The 14,766-nt window shown below is 39.5% G+C and overlaps 1 protein-coding gene and 2 pseudogenes across 4 annotated transcripts in view; 2 read left to right on the top strand and 1 right to left on the bottom strand.

The window, feature by feature from the left end:
- The window catches only part of ZNF81 (zinc finger protein 81), a 93,125-nt gene extending 83,942 nt beyond the window's left edge, over positions 1-9,183 (bottom strand). Inside the window, exons 1-2 of one of the 4 annotated variants that reach the window (XM_065538230.1) lie at positions 9,100-9,183; positions 3,287-3,385 (exon numbers count right to left, since the gene is read on the bottom strand). The gene's annotated coding sequence lies outside the window, so the exon portion shown is untranslated. The remainder of the gene's footprint in view (positions 1-3,286; positions 3,386-9,099) is intronic. The other 3 variants (XM_065538229.1, XM_005593435.4, XM_005593434.5) reach the window with 3 other exon arrangements.
- Positions 4,364-5,101, top strand: LOC102116381 (ribosomal protein uL30-like; annotated as a pseudogene).
- Positions 9,184-9,326: 143 nt separating the features above from the next.
- LOC102147142 (uncharacterized) lies at positions 9,327-10,146 on the top strand (annotated as a pseudogene).
- The last annotated feature ends 4,620 nt before the right edge of the window (positions 10,147-14,766 follow it).

The raw sequence follows: 14,766 nt of genomic DNA, 5'->3' as shown, positions 1-14,766 counted from the left end.
TACAGTTCACTGCACTGGATACTGTGAGGTAGATAAAGTCCAAGAAACACATATTCTGCTTATCAATTAAAATAGAATATGAGCAAGAGCATGAGATTTGGACTAAAATTAATAAAGGTTTAAATTCTAGCTCTGCCAACCTTTAGCTATGAGAACATGAAAAAGCTTCTTCAGGTTTATTTTTCAAAATGAATTTGAAATATTTATCTCAAGTGGCTATGAAAATTAGATGAGATTATGTTTCAATGGTACTTAGCACTGAACTGGCCCCAGGTAAACAATTAATACATGTTAGCAAGTAGTGTTATAAGGAAGCATGTAATGTGCAGAAGCAGGTAATTTGCACAACAAATCTTTCATCTATGTGTTGTTAAAATCATTATTATTTCATTTTATGCATACAGAATTAGAGGTTTAGTGGTGTTAAGTCAAACCCAGTCTACCAGGCTCCAAAGTTCACGTTGTCAAGGTTATATCACATGATACCTTTTCCCTGGTAGGTTCAAAATAAATGTGGTTCTGTTTAACAGATGGTGAAAATATGACCCTGAGTTCAGAATAAAAAAGTTAAGTAAAATTTCTTGAGACAGAAGAGACACGCTATAAGAAAAATATTAATAGCCTGGGACTAAAGTTTTTTAATTAACTCAAAAATATCCAGAGGTAAAACTGTTTCCTCATTGAGGGAACTAGTGTCTCTGTGTCCAAGTTGAGGTACAATTTTATTCTGATCAATTATTAGAGGCACTGTAGATTTAGTCATTCTTGTTAAGAAATGAAAAATATCTACTTAAAAAGAAGAGGAACTTAAGACAACAGAAGTAAGAATGGGATGAAGAGGAAAAGTGAAAGTAAAATAAAGAAAGAGTAAAATAAAATAAAAGGCATGAACAAGTTAAATTTTAAAAACATAAAAAGGATGTTATACCAAAACAAGAGGGAAAATATACTTTCTTCTCTTATAGTAATGGAACTTTTACAAAATTCCTTCAAATAACTTGGCCACCAAAAAATCTGATAAATGTTTTAATATTGGGAATTGACAGGCTTACATTCTCTGATCATAACATAAGATGTTCAACAACATCAGTCATTAGGAAAATGCAAATCAAAACCAAAATCTTTCATGTATTAGGAAACCATGTCACATCCACTAAAATGGCTAACATAAGAAGAAAAGACAATAACAAGTGTTGGTGAGCTGTGAATAAATTGGGGCTCTCAAACATTGCTGGTTGGATTGTAAAATGGTACACTCATTCTGAAAAACATTTTGGCAGTTTCTCAAAATATCAACCATGAAGTCACCATATAACCCAGAAATTCCACTCATAGGTATCTATGCAAGAGAAATTTTTAAAAACCCATGTCCATTCCAAAACTTGTATACAAATATTCACAGCAGCATTATTTATAGCAGCCAAAAAGTAGAAACAATCCAAATGTTTGATGTCAATTGATGAATGGATAAACAAAATTTGGCATATATACACAATGGAATATTATAACATTTGGTAATACAAAAGAAGTACTAATACTACAACATGGATGAACCCTGAAAACTCTACCCTAAGTGAAAGAAGCCAGTCACAAAAGACCACATATTTGTGATTCCATTCATGTGAAATATCCAGAATAGGCAAATCCACAGAGACAGAAATAGAATAGTGGTTGCCTAGGGCTGGGAGTATGAGGTGGCTGGCATGAATGGTGAATGTCTACTAATAAGGACAGGATTTCTTTTGGGGGTGTTGAAAAGGTCCTAAAATTAGATTGTGGTGATGGCTGCACAACTCTGTTAATATACTAAAAACCACTGAGCTGCATACTTTAAGTGGGTGAATTTTATGGTATTGGAATATACCTAAATAAATCTTATTTTTTAAAAGGGGAAGAAAAGAAACTTTTTCCTAAATAACCCAGGATCAAAGTGGGAAATCAATACAGAAGCTATACAAATTTTACCAGAAGTTACGGAATACAGTATTGTATTTGGAGTGAAATTTACTGCTTTAAATAGCGTTGTTTTTAATTAAAAATAAATACAACCCCAAAATGAGCTATATATTCAACCTAAAACATTAGAATTAGAAAAAACAAAATTAAGCAAAACAAAAACCAAAACCAGGAAGTAATTAATAAAAATAAAACCTTAACTAAATCAAATAAATATAGGAGGCTTAAAGAAAAAAAAGAAATGGCCAATGTAGCCGGGCGCAGTGGCTCATGCCTATAATCTCAGCACTTTGGGAGGCCAAGGTGGGAGGATCGCTTGAGCCCAGGAGTTTGAGCCCAACCTGGGCAACATGGTGAAACCTCATCTCTACAAAAAAAAAAAAGAAAAATTAGCCAGGCATGGTTGTGTGCACCTGGAGTTCCAGCTATTCAGGAAGACTGAGGTAGGAGGATTGCTTGAGCCTGGGAAGTCAAGGCTGCAATGAGCCCCAATTGCACCACTGCACTCCAGCCTGGATGACAGAGTGAGACCCTGTCTCAAAAAATAAATAAACAAATGGAAATGACCGATGTCATTTAAAAAACTCTCTAGCAAATCAGATAAAGGAGTCAAGAATGTGTATGTGTGTATGTGTGTATGTGTGTGTGTGTATGTGTGTAGATAGATATAGGAATAACATAAGATAATTATCATCATCAGTCATTAGGAAAATATAAATCAAAACCCAAATCTTCCATTTGATTAGGAGACCATGTCTGTGCAAGATAAATGAAAACATATGTCCATTCCAAAACTTATACACAAATAGTCACAGCAGCATTACTCATAATAGCCAAAAAGCAGAAATAATCTAAATATCCATCAACTGATGAATGGATAAACAAAATTTGCCATATATATACACAATAGAATATTATTATTTGGTAATAAAGAAGTATGGATACCTACTACAACATGGAAGAGCCTTGAAACTATAGAAACCACACACACACATACGCATATACATGTATTTGAAATGAGAGGAAAATCTTTCCCAGATAGGAAGGTGTTTAAGGCAGTTATTGCAGAACATTATGCAAACTGTATAGCAATGCATTTTAATACTGCCATAAAACAAGTGCTTCCCTAGTAAAATGCAAATTAATAAAGTTAATATAAGAAAAGAAAAGAGACCAGGTGCGGTGGCTCACACCTGTAATCCCAGAACTTTGGGAAGCCAAGGCTGGCTGATATCAGTTGAGGCCAGGAGTTCAAGACCAGCTTAGCCAACATGGTGAAACCTCATCTCTACTAAAAGTACAAAAATTAGCCGGGAATGGTGGCACGCACCTGTAATTTCAGCTACTTGGGAGACTGAGGCAGGAGAATCGCTTGAACCCAGGAGGCAGAGGTTGCAGTGAGTTGAGATCGCAGAAACTGCACTCCAGCCTGGGTGACAGAGTGAGACTCTATCAAAAAACAAAACAAAGCAAAAAAATAGAAAAGAAAGAAGAGACTAGTACATGTAGAAGAGACCAGAAAAAAAATTAAGTGAAACAACAAACACAAATCGGAAGACTCTGAAAGGTAGAAAGGTAAGGAGGACAGCTTACAGACCTCAGGACTTGAACAGCACAGTGGTTGAGTTCCCTGGGCTTTCCTTTATCCTCCCATACATCATCAAAAGGTACTGGAGAAACTTACAACTCAGAACCATCAACGGGAACAGCTTCCCCCCGCCAAAAAAAAAAATATGGCTCCAAGAAAAGCCATTCCTGTTAAAGGACCAGGAAAAAGGTGACTTCACTGAACAGAAAACCTTTTTGAAGATACCCAGCCTTCCCCAGCCAAACACTAATGGAATGCACATTCCTTTCAATCACCTGTTGAACATTCTGCAAATAGACCATACCGGCAGTCATAAAACACCTCCACAAATTGAAGTCATACAGAGTATGTTCTCTGATTATAACAGCATAGAACTATCAATCAATAACAGAAAGATAACAGGAAAATCTCCAGATACTTTAAAATTAAATAATATATTTCTATATGATCCATGGATCAAAGATGAAGTCCCAAGGGAAATTAAAACATGATGAATGAAAATGAAAAATGTAACATATCAAAATTTGTGGGGTACAGATAAAGCACTGTTGAGAGGGAACATTATAGCACTAAATGTTTATATGAGAAAAGAGGAAAGGTCTTAAATCAATAATCTAAGCTCCCACCTCAAGAAACTAGAAAAAGAAGAGAAAACTCAAACTAAGCAGAAGGAAGTAATAAATACAAGAGCAGAAATCAACGAAATTGAAAACAGAAAAACAATAGAAAAAAATAAATCCAACAGCTGGTCTCTTGAAAAGAACAATAAAACTTGTAATCCTCCAGCAAGATTGACAAAGATTAAAAAAGAGAAGACACGACTAGAAAGATGGTAGAGCAAGAGCAAAGAAAAATCCCTTTGGTTCCAGAAAATCTCCTGAAAAAGAGGAAGGCTTATCAAGCCCTCAAAGCCACCCAGGCAAAGCAGGCACTTTTGGCAAAGAAGGAGCAGAGAAAAGGGAAAGGGCTCAGGTTTAAGTGACTGGAATCATTCCTACATGATTCCTGGAGGCAGAAAGGTGACAAGGTGTGTCTCAGACGACTAGAAGTGAAACCTCATGCCTTGGAATTGCCAGATAAACAATCCTTGGCTTTTGCTGTATGCATCGAAAGGATTGATGGCATGAGTTTATTGGTGCAGAGAACCATTGCCTAAAGAAAATTTTTAGTGGTGTCTTTGTAAAAGTTACCTCCCAGAACCTAAAAATGTTGCATACAGTGGAAACTTACGTGACCTGGGCATTTCCAAATCTGAAGTCTGTTCGGGAACTCATTTTTAAACGTGGACAAGCCAAGGTCAAGAATAAGATCATCCCTCTGACAGACAACACAGTGATTGAGGAGCACCTGGGGAAGTTTGGTGTTATTTGCTTGGAAGACCTCATTCATGAAATTGCCTGCCCAGGGAAGCATTTCCAGATCTCATGGTTCTTGAGCCCTTTCCACCTCTCAGTGGCCCATCATGCTACCAAAGATAGAGTGGGCTTCCTCAAGGAGATGGGCACACCTGGCTATCGGGGTGAACACATAAATCAGCTCAGCCGCTAGCTGAACTAGACCCAGGTGTCAAACTGCAGTAAATCTGTATCAGTGAAGTAGAAGCATGTGTTTTTATTTTGGGGGGGGGGGGGGAATTTTTATCAAGTATCTTCAGAGAAGTTTCTTTCCTGCTTTATCTTCAAAAACTGGAAAGGAAGGGTCAAAGAAAAGACAGTAGCTCATGCCTGTAATCCCAGCACTTTGGGAGGCCAAGGCGGGCGGATCACCTGAGGTCGGGAGTTCGAGACCAGACCGATCAACATGGAGAAACCCCGTCTCTACTAAAAATACAAAAATTAGCCGGGCATGGTGGCGCATGCCTATAATCCCAGCTACTCGGGAGGCTGAGGCAGGAGAATTGCTTGAACCTGCCTGGGAGGCGGAGGTTGCGGTGAGCCAAGATTGCACCATTACACTCCAGCCTGGGCAACAACAGCAAAACTCCGTCTCAAAAAAGAAGAACAGAACAGAACAGAACAGAACAGAACAGAACAGAACAGAACAGAACAGAAAGGAAAAGAAAAGACAAGACAGTAGCTTATGTTCACGGCAAGCACCTCTCATCACAGTCCAGTTCCAAGGAAAAATTCCAGCATTTTCTACATTGACTGCCGCCTCATCTGAAATCAGCACATTACACGGAGGAAGGAGTCCTGCTTTGCTGCATCTTCTATCCTAGGGTTTAATGTTGGTTAATGAGTAACTCTAGCATTTGTATAAGGCTTCCTAAGACTCCTACAGCAGTCGACCAAGCCCAGGGACATAATTGAATCTGAAGATTTCTGCAGCCTTGTTTTGAAAAAGACTTGGAATACACATAGGAAGAAAGGCACAAAAATAAATGTTCACTTGTCTCTGTGAAAAAAAAAAAAAGAGAGAGAGAGAAGACACGAAGACACAAATTACCAATATTAGAAATGAAACACAGAGATGTAACTACAGATCCTACAGCCATTAAAACAGGGGTATCTAATCTTTTGGCTTCCCTGGGCCCCACTGGAAGAAGAAGAATTGTCTTTCGCCACACATAATATACAGTAACACTAACGATAGCTGATGAGCTTAAAAAAAATTGCAAAAAAAAACCTCTCAATAATATTTTAAGAAAGTTTACAAATTTGTGTTGGGCTGCATTCCAAACTGCCCTGAGCCACATGTGGCCCACGGACCGCGGGCTGGACAAGCTTGCATTAAAAGGATAGTAAGGGAATACCACAACAATTTTGTGCACATAAATTCAACAACTTGGATGAAACAGTCCAATTCCTTGTAAAACTCAAAGTACCACAATTAACCCACTATTAAATGCAGGTTGACTGTCTCTTATCCAAAATGCTTGGGAACAGAAGTGTTTCAGATTTCAGATTTTTTTAAAATTTTGGAATATATGCATATACATAACAAAGTATCTTGTAGAATGGGACTCAAGTATACACACAGAATTCATTTATGTTTCATGTACACTATGTTACCTTATAACATAGCCTGAAGGTAATTTTATATAACATGTTTAATAATTTTGTGCATGAAACAAAGTTTTCACTGCATTTTGACTGTGACCTGTCACAAAATCAGGTGTGAAATTTTGCTTGTGGCATTATGTCGGCACTCAGAAAGTTTTGGATTTTGAAGCATTTTGAATTTCAGATTTTTGAATTAGGGAAGCTTAACCTGTAGATAGTCTAAAATGATATTAAATGGATAATCTGAATAGTTACATAACTATTTCAGACATTGAAGCCATGATCAAAAAGCTTCCAAATGGAAGTTTCCAGGCCCAGATGGCTTCACCGGAGAAGTCTACCAAATATTTAAACATTTAAATAAAAATTAGTACTTATTCTACACAATCTCTTCCAGAAAATAGAAGAGGAGAAAATAGTCCCCAACTCATTCAATGAGGCCAGTATTACCCTAATACTAAAACCAGACAAGGCCAAGAGCAGTGGCTAACACCTGTAATCCCAGCACTTTGGGAGGCTGAGGCAGAAGGACTGTTTGGGCCCAGAAGATTAAGACCAGCCTGGGCAACATAGTGAGACCCCATTTACAAAAAAAAATAAAATTAGCTGGGTGTGGTGGCATGTGCCTGCAGTCCCAGCTACTCAGGGGGCTGAGGCAGAAGGATCACTTGAGGCTGGGAAGTCAAGGTTGCAGTGAGCCATGATCACACCACTGCACTCCAGCCTGAGGAACAGAGTGAGAGCCTGTCTCAAAAATAAAAAATAAAACCAGATGAAGATAGTATAAAAAACTATAGACAAATATTTCCCATGAACTTAGATGCAAAAATTCTCAAAAAAGCATTAGCTAATCAATTCCTTCAATATATCCAAAGAATTATACATCACAACCAAGTAGGGTTTATTCCAGGAATGTAAGACTAGTTCAATATTCAAAAATCAATCAGCGTAATCCTCCATACTGACAAGCTAAAAAAGAAAAAAAAATCACAAGATCATAAAAATTCATACAGTGTTGATGAAATTCAACACCCATTCATGATAAAAACTACTTTTGAAGTTAAGAATAGAGGGGAACTTCCTCAGCTCAAAAAAGAGGGTCCAAAAAAAGAAAGCCCTACAGCTAAAATCATACTTAGTGGTAAAAGGTTGAATATTTTCCCCCTAAGGCTGAAAACAAAGCAAAGATGTCCACTCTCACCACTCTTATTCAACATAGTACTGGAACTTCTTGCCAGTGTAATAAGGGAAGAAAAGCAGAGGTATAGAGATTGCAAAGAAAGAAATAAAACTATCCCTGTTTGTATATGACATGATTGCTCATGCAGAAAACCCAAGGAATCTACCAAAAAAGAAGTAAAACCTAATAAGTGAGCTCAGCAAGATTGCAGGATACAAGACCAACAGACAAAACTCAATTGTATTCCTATATATAAGCAGCAATTTGAAAGATAACACCATTTACAACCACTGCAAAAAAAATAAATCTTAGGTATAAATTTAATAAGATGTATAGAACTTGGGTGATGAGAATTATAATACACCATTTACAGAAATTTTAAAAGATCTAAATAAATAGAGAGACATACTATGTACATGGATTAGAACACTTGACACAGTTAAGACTTAACTTCTTCCCGAGTTGGTATACCGGTTTAATGTAATTCCTATCAAAATCCAAGCAAGATGCTTTGTAGATAGAGACAAGATTTTCTAAAATGCATATAGGAAAGGCAAGGGAACCACAGGCATTAAAACAATTTTGAAAAAGAATAAAGTGAGAGGAATCACTCTATCCAATTCAAGACAGCATGGTAGTACTGGCAGAGGGATAGACACATAGACAATGAACTGAATAGCAAACCCAGAAAGAGCCTACACACAAGTATGGCCAACTTATTTTTGACAATTGTGAAAGACAAGTCAATGGAGGAAAGATAGTCTTTTCAACAAATGGTGCTTGAGTCTGGACATCCATAAGCAAATTAATTCACCTCGACCTAAGTCTCATACTTTATATAAAAGTAACTCACAGTGGATCACAGACAGCAGTAAGGAGACACAGACAAATCACCATCACAGTGGAGAATTTCTCTCTCCTCAAAGTAATAGAAGAAGCAGACAAAAAAGGATAGATTAGATTTTCTATGACACAACTGACGACTAAATAATTAAATATTATTTTCAAGTTATATACAGAACGTTTCTAAAAATTCACCACGACTAGGCCATAAGTCTCCTTATATTTCAAGGAATGAGCTTCACGTAGATATTTTTCTAACACAGAAAACTAAGGTTAGAAATCCATTACAACGATAAACTTTTGCACACTGAAACCCCACTTTTGAAAACTCCTGGGTAAAAGACAAATGAATACAAGTTAACACTCTTAAAAAACATAATGCTCCAAACCCAATGGGGCTTAGAATGAACTTTAAGACCTTAACGGTGATATTAGAAAAGAGAAAAGCCTGCAAAATGATGAGCGAATCATCTAACTCAAGTTAGATAAACGATTCCATCACTGACCACACAGAATCGCCCAGCACTCACCCTCCCCGGCCCCCCATCACCTCCACATCCCTGGGCACTGAACGTCGAATCCTCCTGACAACTATCAAACCCCGGCTGAGAACCGGCGAGAACCGCAGCCGCTTCCGGTCACTACCCCTAGCACCGCCCTTTTTCGGGGTTTGGGACTTCGCATGAGTGAGGGAAAGGGAGGGGGGTCCGCGCGTGCGCAAAACCACCTTTGAAGCTGCTGTTAGCCAGGAGTCAACATGGAGAAGTTACGGAAGTGGTGCTTTGGGACGTTGGGTGACCCTCGGCGGCGTGGTCAGGTGGGGAACATGGCCGCGCCCACGTCGCGCTTCCCCATGGGGTACACCATGTTGGAGGAGTGTCCATTCCGTATTGAGCATGAGGACACCTCTAAACTCACAGAGCAGGCTGTCTGCTCTAAACTCAGGTGGAGCTGTCCCGCTGGTGGCGGGGAGCAGGGGTGGGGACGTTTCTCTGGGCAGGCTAACTGGAGTAGGGGTCTTTGGATCTGTAGTCTACGAATCTGTGTCATACCGTTCCAAGACACTGAAGGGCCTCTTGGAAAGAATCGGGCGGCTGCGGCTATCTCCTGGCAGATACCACAGGATGAGAAGCGGGGAGACGTCAGGCTGGTTACAGGCTTTTCCTAGGACATACCACAAGGGAAGGAGGAGGAGAAATCAGGGCTGTGCAAGCCCTCCTAGGATATGCCATGAGGTGGGAAAAGGGGAGAACTCAGAGTGCTGGGTTCCCCTCCTGCTGTGCCTGTGGGGCTTGGATGCGGGGTTTGAATGCTCCAGCAATCTACCTTATCTCCCACTCCATCTACCCCAACTAAAAAGGGACTATGTATCAATACTAATAATTTTTAATGTGCCCTTAGTCCAATGCAATATGTCAATAAAAATATTTAGGAAACTTTATTATTTTTATTTCCTCATGAAGTAAAATATATGCGGTCATGGTGCCCTTACTTTTGAAATGTAGCTTTAATACAAGGCTCTGCTTATACCCTTCAACCAGTTTGCTGCCCCATACCACCTCCAATGTGTAAATTCTGGAGATGCCACTGCCCTCTGGGAGATGTCACTGGAGCAGAAGGGGAAGAAGTCGTGCAGCCCTTCACCTAGGAATGCCTATTCATCCTTCAAAACCAAGTTCAAATATCTCCTCCTCCAGAGAATCCTCCTGACAGCTAGAAGCCTGTGTGCCCTCCTGAAAGCCTTTCTGAATCCTCAGGTGAAAAAAATATTTTGAGAGGACCTGGTGTAGGCTGAAGTGTGGACTTGCTGGGGGCTCTCAATCCAGTCTTATCCCCTCTGGTCCTCGGTTTAACAATCTTGAAGGTTAGAGGTGTCCTAGTCCAGTTAGTCTCAAACTAATTTGTAGTCTGACAGATCCAGCAATCAATAAGGGAGACTGCACACCAGGGGCACCATGGGCAGCTCAGTAAGCAAAGGAAAAGATAGATTTCTTATGGGATTTTGAGGAATAGTGGAGTTCAGATGAAATTTAAATCAGTGTTTTAGTGGGTTCAAAGCAAAGCAGGGCTGTATATAAAGGGTCATTGATAGGTCTCAACTGTGAAGTGAACCCAGAGTGTTGTTTCCTTGGGAACAATTTAGATGTAGAATTTTGTGTCCCCAGATAACTCTTGCCTAAAGCTTTGCACCTGGGTTGAAAATTGAATCTTGCTTCTCTGTCTGGTAGTGACTTAGAATCTCCCATGAGTCAGATGTTTCACTCTTACTGATATCATTTCAAACAGCAAAGTTTCTGATAGTCTATGATTGTAGAGAACAAAGTTTCTCATTGACTAAGAAAGCAATAGGCATTTAAAGTAGGGGTTCTTTATGGCATTACAACTGCAGCATGTCCTTAAAAGAAATGTTTCTTGTGAATTTTGCATTTGGCTTTATATGTGTCTGTTCTTCCATCCTGATGAATAGCAAGGCAGATTTTTATAGTCCAATTTCATTTTTATTTTCTTAGAGAGTTGGTATCTTTGTCCATTTTCTGCTACTATAACAGAATTGGGTAATTTATAAAGAAAAGAAGCTTATTTGGCTCATAGTTCTGGAGATTGGGAAGTCCAACGTCGTGCCAGCATCTGGTGAGGGCCTTATTGCTACATTATTCCATGGCAGAGGACAAGAGGACAAGCAAGTGTATGAACAAAGAGAAAGCACAAGGGACTGGGCTCACTTTATAACAACCCACTCTTGAGGCGACTAACCCTCTCCCTCAGTGACAGCATTAATCAGTTTATGAGAATGGAGCCTCCATGACCTATTCACTTTTTAAAGGCCCCACCTCCTAATACTGTTACAATGACAATTTCAATATGAGTTTCAGAGGAGACAAACATTCGAACCATAGTAGTTGAACTTTGATTATTCCAGCTTGTCATTCTGCCCTTGCATCCCTGGTCTGGGCAAATGTTTGTTGAATGAATAAATGAAAGAAGAAATGGAATCAGTGGAAGCATATTTGGCATGCATGCACTTCTAATAGAGTGCCAAGAATCACTGTTAGTGTTCTTGGATGTCATAATGGTACCAAAAAAAAGTTCTGTTAGACCACTTCAGAGAAGAAGGAAATATAGAACCAGCAAACATATAAAGAGATGTTCAAAGTTATTTGTGATTAGGGAAATACAAATCAAGATCTGATAAAATGACATTTTATACCCATTCAAATTGCAAAAACGTAAAAGTCTGATAATACCAAGAGTTGGAGAGTATGTGGGCCAACAGGATCTTTTTGCCCTGTTGAAGGAATGTAAATCAGTGCAACCACTTTAGAAAATATTTTTGCATTTTCTCCTACAGTGAATATATACATGCCTTACAATCCAGTAAGTCCACTCTCATGAATGTAGCCAAGAGAAACACTTGCACAAGAAACCTAGGATATGTATGTTTCTTAGTCTGTTTTCTGTTGCTTACAACAGAATACCTGAAACTGGGTAATTTCTAAAGAAAAGGAATTTATTTCTTACAGTTCTGGAGGCTGAGAAGTCCAAGATTGAAGGGCTGTAACTGGTGAGGGCCTTCTTTCTGGTAGGGAGTCTGCAGAGTCCCAAGGTAGCACAGGGAAGGGGCTGAGCATGCTAGCTAAGGTCTCTCTTCCTCTTCTTCTTTTTTGGTTTTTTTTTTTTTTTGAGACGGATTCTTTCTCTGTCGCCCAGGCTGGAGTCCAGTGGTGCGATCTTGGCTGGCTGCAACCTCTGCCTCCCGGGTTCAAGCGATTCTTCTGCCTGAGCCTCCTGAGTACTTGGGATTATAGGCATGTGCCACCATGCCCGGCTAATTTTTGTATTTTTAGTAGAGACGGGGTTTCACCATGTTGGTCAGGCTGGTCTTGAACTCCTGACCTTGTGCTCTGCCCACCTCAGTCTCCCAAAGTGTTGGGATTACAGGTGTGAGCCACTGCATCCGGCCTCTCTTCCTTTTCTTATAAAGTCACTAGTTCCACTCCCATGATAACCCATTAGTCCACTAACTCATTAATGGATTAATCCATTCATAAGGGCAGGGCAGAGACCTCAACACTCAGTCACCTCTTGAAGGCCCCACCTCTCAATACGGCTACATTGGGGATTAAATTTCAACATGAGTTTTGGAGGGGACAAATATTCAAACCATACCAGCATGGCATCCTGTTCACAACAGGAAAACCTGGAAACAAAAATGATGCTCATCAACAGGAGTCATAATGAATGAACTAGAACAACACCCAACAATATGAATGAATATTAAGGGGGAGGAACTATAATCCCAAAAGATTATATAAAACTTAACACACTTTTATAAACTTAAAAGCTACTAATATAGGCTGGGCACAGTGGCTCATGCCTGTAATCCCAGCACTTTGGGAGGCCAAGGTGGGATGATCTCTTGAAGCCAGGAGTTCAAGACCAGCATGGGCAATAAAGTGAGATCCCCGTCCCTACAAAAATTTTAAAAATTAGCCAGGTGTGGTGGTGTGTGCCTGTAATCACAGCTACTCAGGAGGCTGAGGTGGGAGGATCCCTTGAGCCTCTTGAGGAGTTCAAGGCTGCAGTGAGCTATGATAGTGCCACTGCACTCCAACCTGGGTGACAGAGCAAGACCCTGTCTCTTAAAAAAAAAAAAAAAAAAAAAAAAAAAAAAAGCTACTAATATAAAGGATATGAACTATTTAGGATTTTGTGTAGTTGCAATAAAATTACATTAAAAAGAAATTTAAAAACGATGAACTTGGGATTCAGGATGATATTTACCTCAGTTGAGGGTGGGGGCAAGGCAACGAATTGGGGGACTCCATGGATAGGTAGAGGTTATCATCAAGTCTGTACCTTTTCTTTTGGGTGGTAGGTGCATATATTCATTCATTCACTCATTCATTTTAGAGACTGAGTCTCACTCTGTTGCTCAGGCTGGGATGCAGTGGCACGATCATAGCTAATTAGATAATTAAAAGTAACTAAATATTTAAATTAATTGGGAAAACTAATATGTTATATAATGTGATAGTTAATATTGAGTGTCAACTTGATTGGATTGAAGGATGCAAAGTATTGATCCTGGGTGTATCTGTGAGGGTGTTGCAAAAGGAGATTAACATTTGAGTCAGTGGGCTGGAGAAGGCCGACCCACCCTTAATCTGGGTGGGCACCATCTAATGAGCTGCCAGCGCAGCCAGGATATAAAGCAGGCAGAAAAACGTGAAGAGGCTAGACTGGTTTAGCTTCCTAGTCTATATCTTTCTCCCCTGCTGGATGCTTCCTGCCCTCGAACATCAGACTCCAAGTTCTTCAACTTTGGGACTCGGACTGGCTTCCTTGCTCCTCAGCTTGCAGACAGCCTATTGTGGGACCTTGCGATTGTGTGAGTTAATACTACTTAATAAACTCATATATATATATACACACATATATATATGTATATATATATATCTCACCTACTGGTTCTGTCCCTCTAGAGAACCCTAATACAGATAAATATCTGAATGATAAAAAGAAAAAATCTGTATGGAGAAAAGTGGCATCTCTCCCTTTAATGGGGCAAGAAAACATTTGGCTCCAGCCCAGAGATGCCACCTAGTGATGGGATGAACAGGGAGGTAGGCGCTCCATGGCCTTGACATTTACTGCTGCCCCTGGCTCCATGGGTCACTCTACCGAGTCACTTACCTGCTCAAATGTCTCTTCTTCAGAGGTCCTTCTTCCCTGGTCTATCCCAACACTCGAGCTCTTCACCAGGCTTCAGTTTTCTTCATAGCCTTCCTTTGTATCAGAAATTATTTTATTTGTTTACTGTTTGTTCATTTACTTGTTCATGCTGATATACTGCAGTGATTTCTGCTTCTTACATATATGGAATAATCAACTGCTTTATTTCTAGTATCTTTATTATACAATGTAGAGGGCAGCAAAATACACACATCAGAGTCATTTTCTTAAAATATTAATGATTTCCCCAAAAGACTCTGCAGGCATCTCTTCATGGCATGGCTGCTATAATAAAATTAATTTGGTATAAGTAATGCATGAAATAACAAAGAGATGGAGAACTTATATATACTTGATGAATTGACCATCAGGCACTGTTCTTGGTACTTGATGTTTGGTGCAACAAAACAGTCCCCAAATCCCTAACTTCATGGAGTTAACATCCTAGCAGGGAATAGAGGCAA

The sequence above is a fragment of the Macaca fascicularis genome, chromosome X (assembly GCF_037993035.2).
Source record: "Macaca fascicularis isolate 582-1 chromosome X, T2T-MFA8v1.1".
Lineage (NCBI taxonomy): Eukaryota > Metazoa > Chordata > Mammalia > Primates > Cercopithecidae > Macaca > Macaca fascicularis.
The sequence above is the reverse complement of the archived record's forward strand: the minus strand, read 5'-3'. Positions and strand labels throughout refer to the sequence as shown.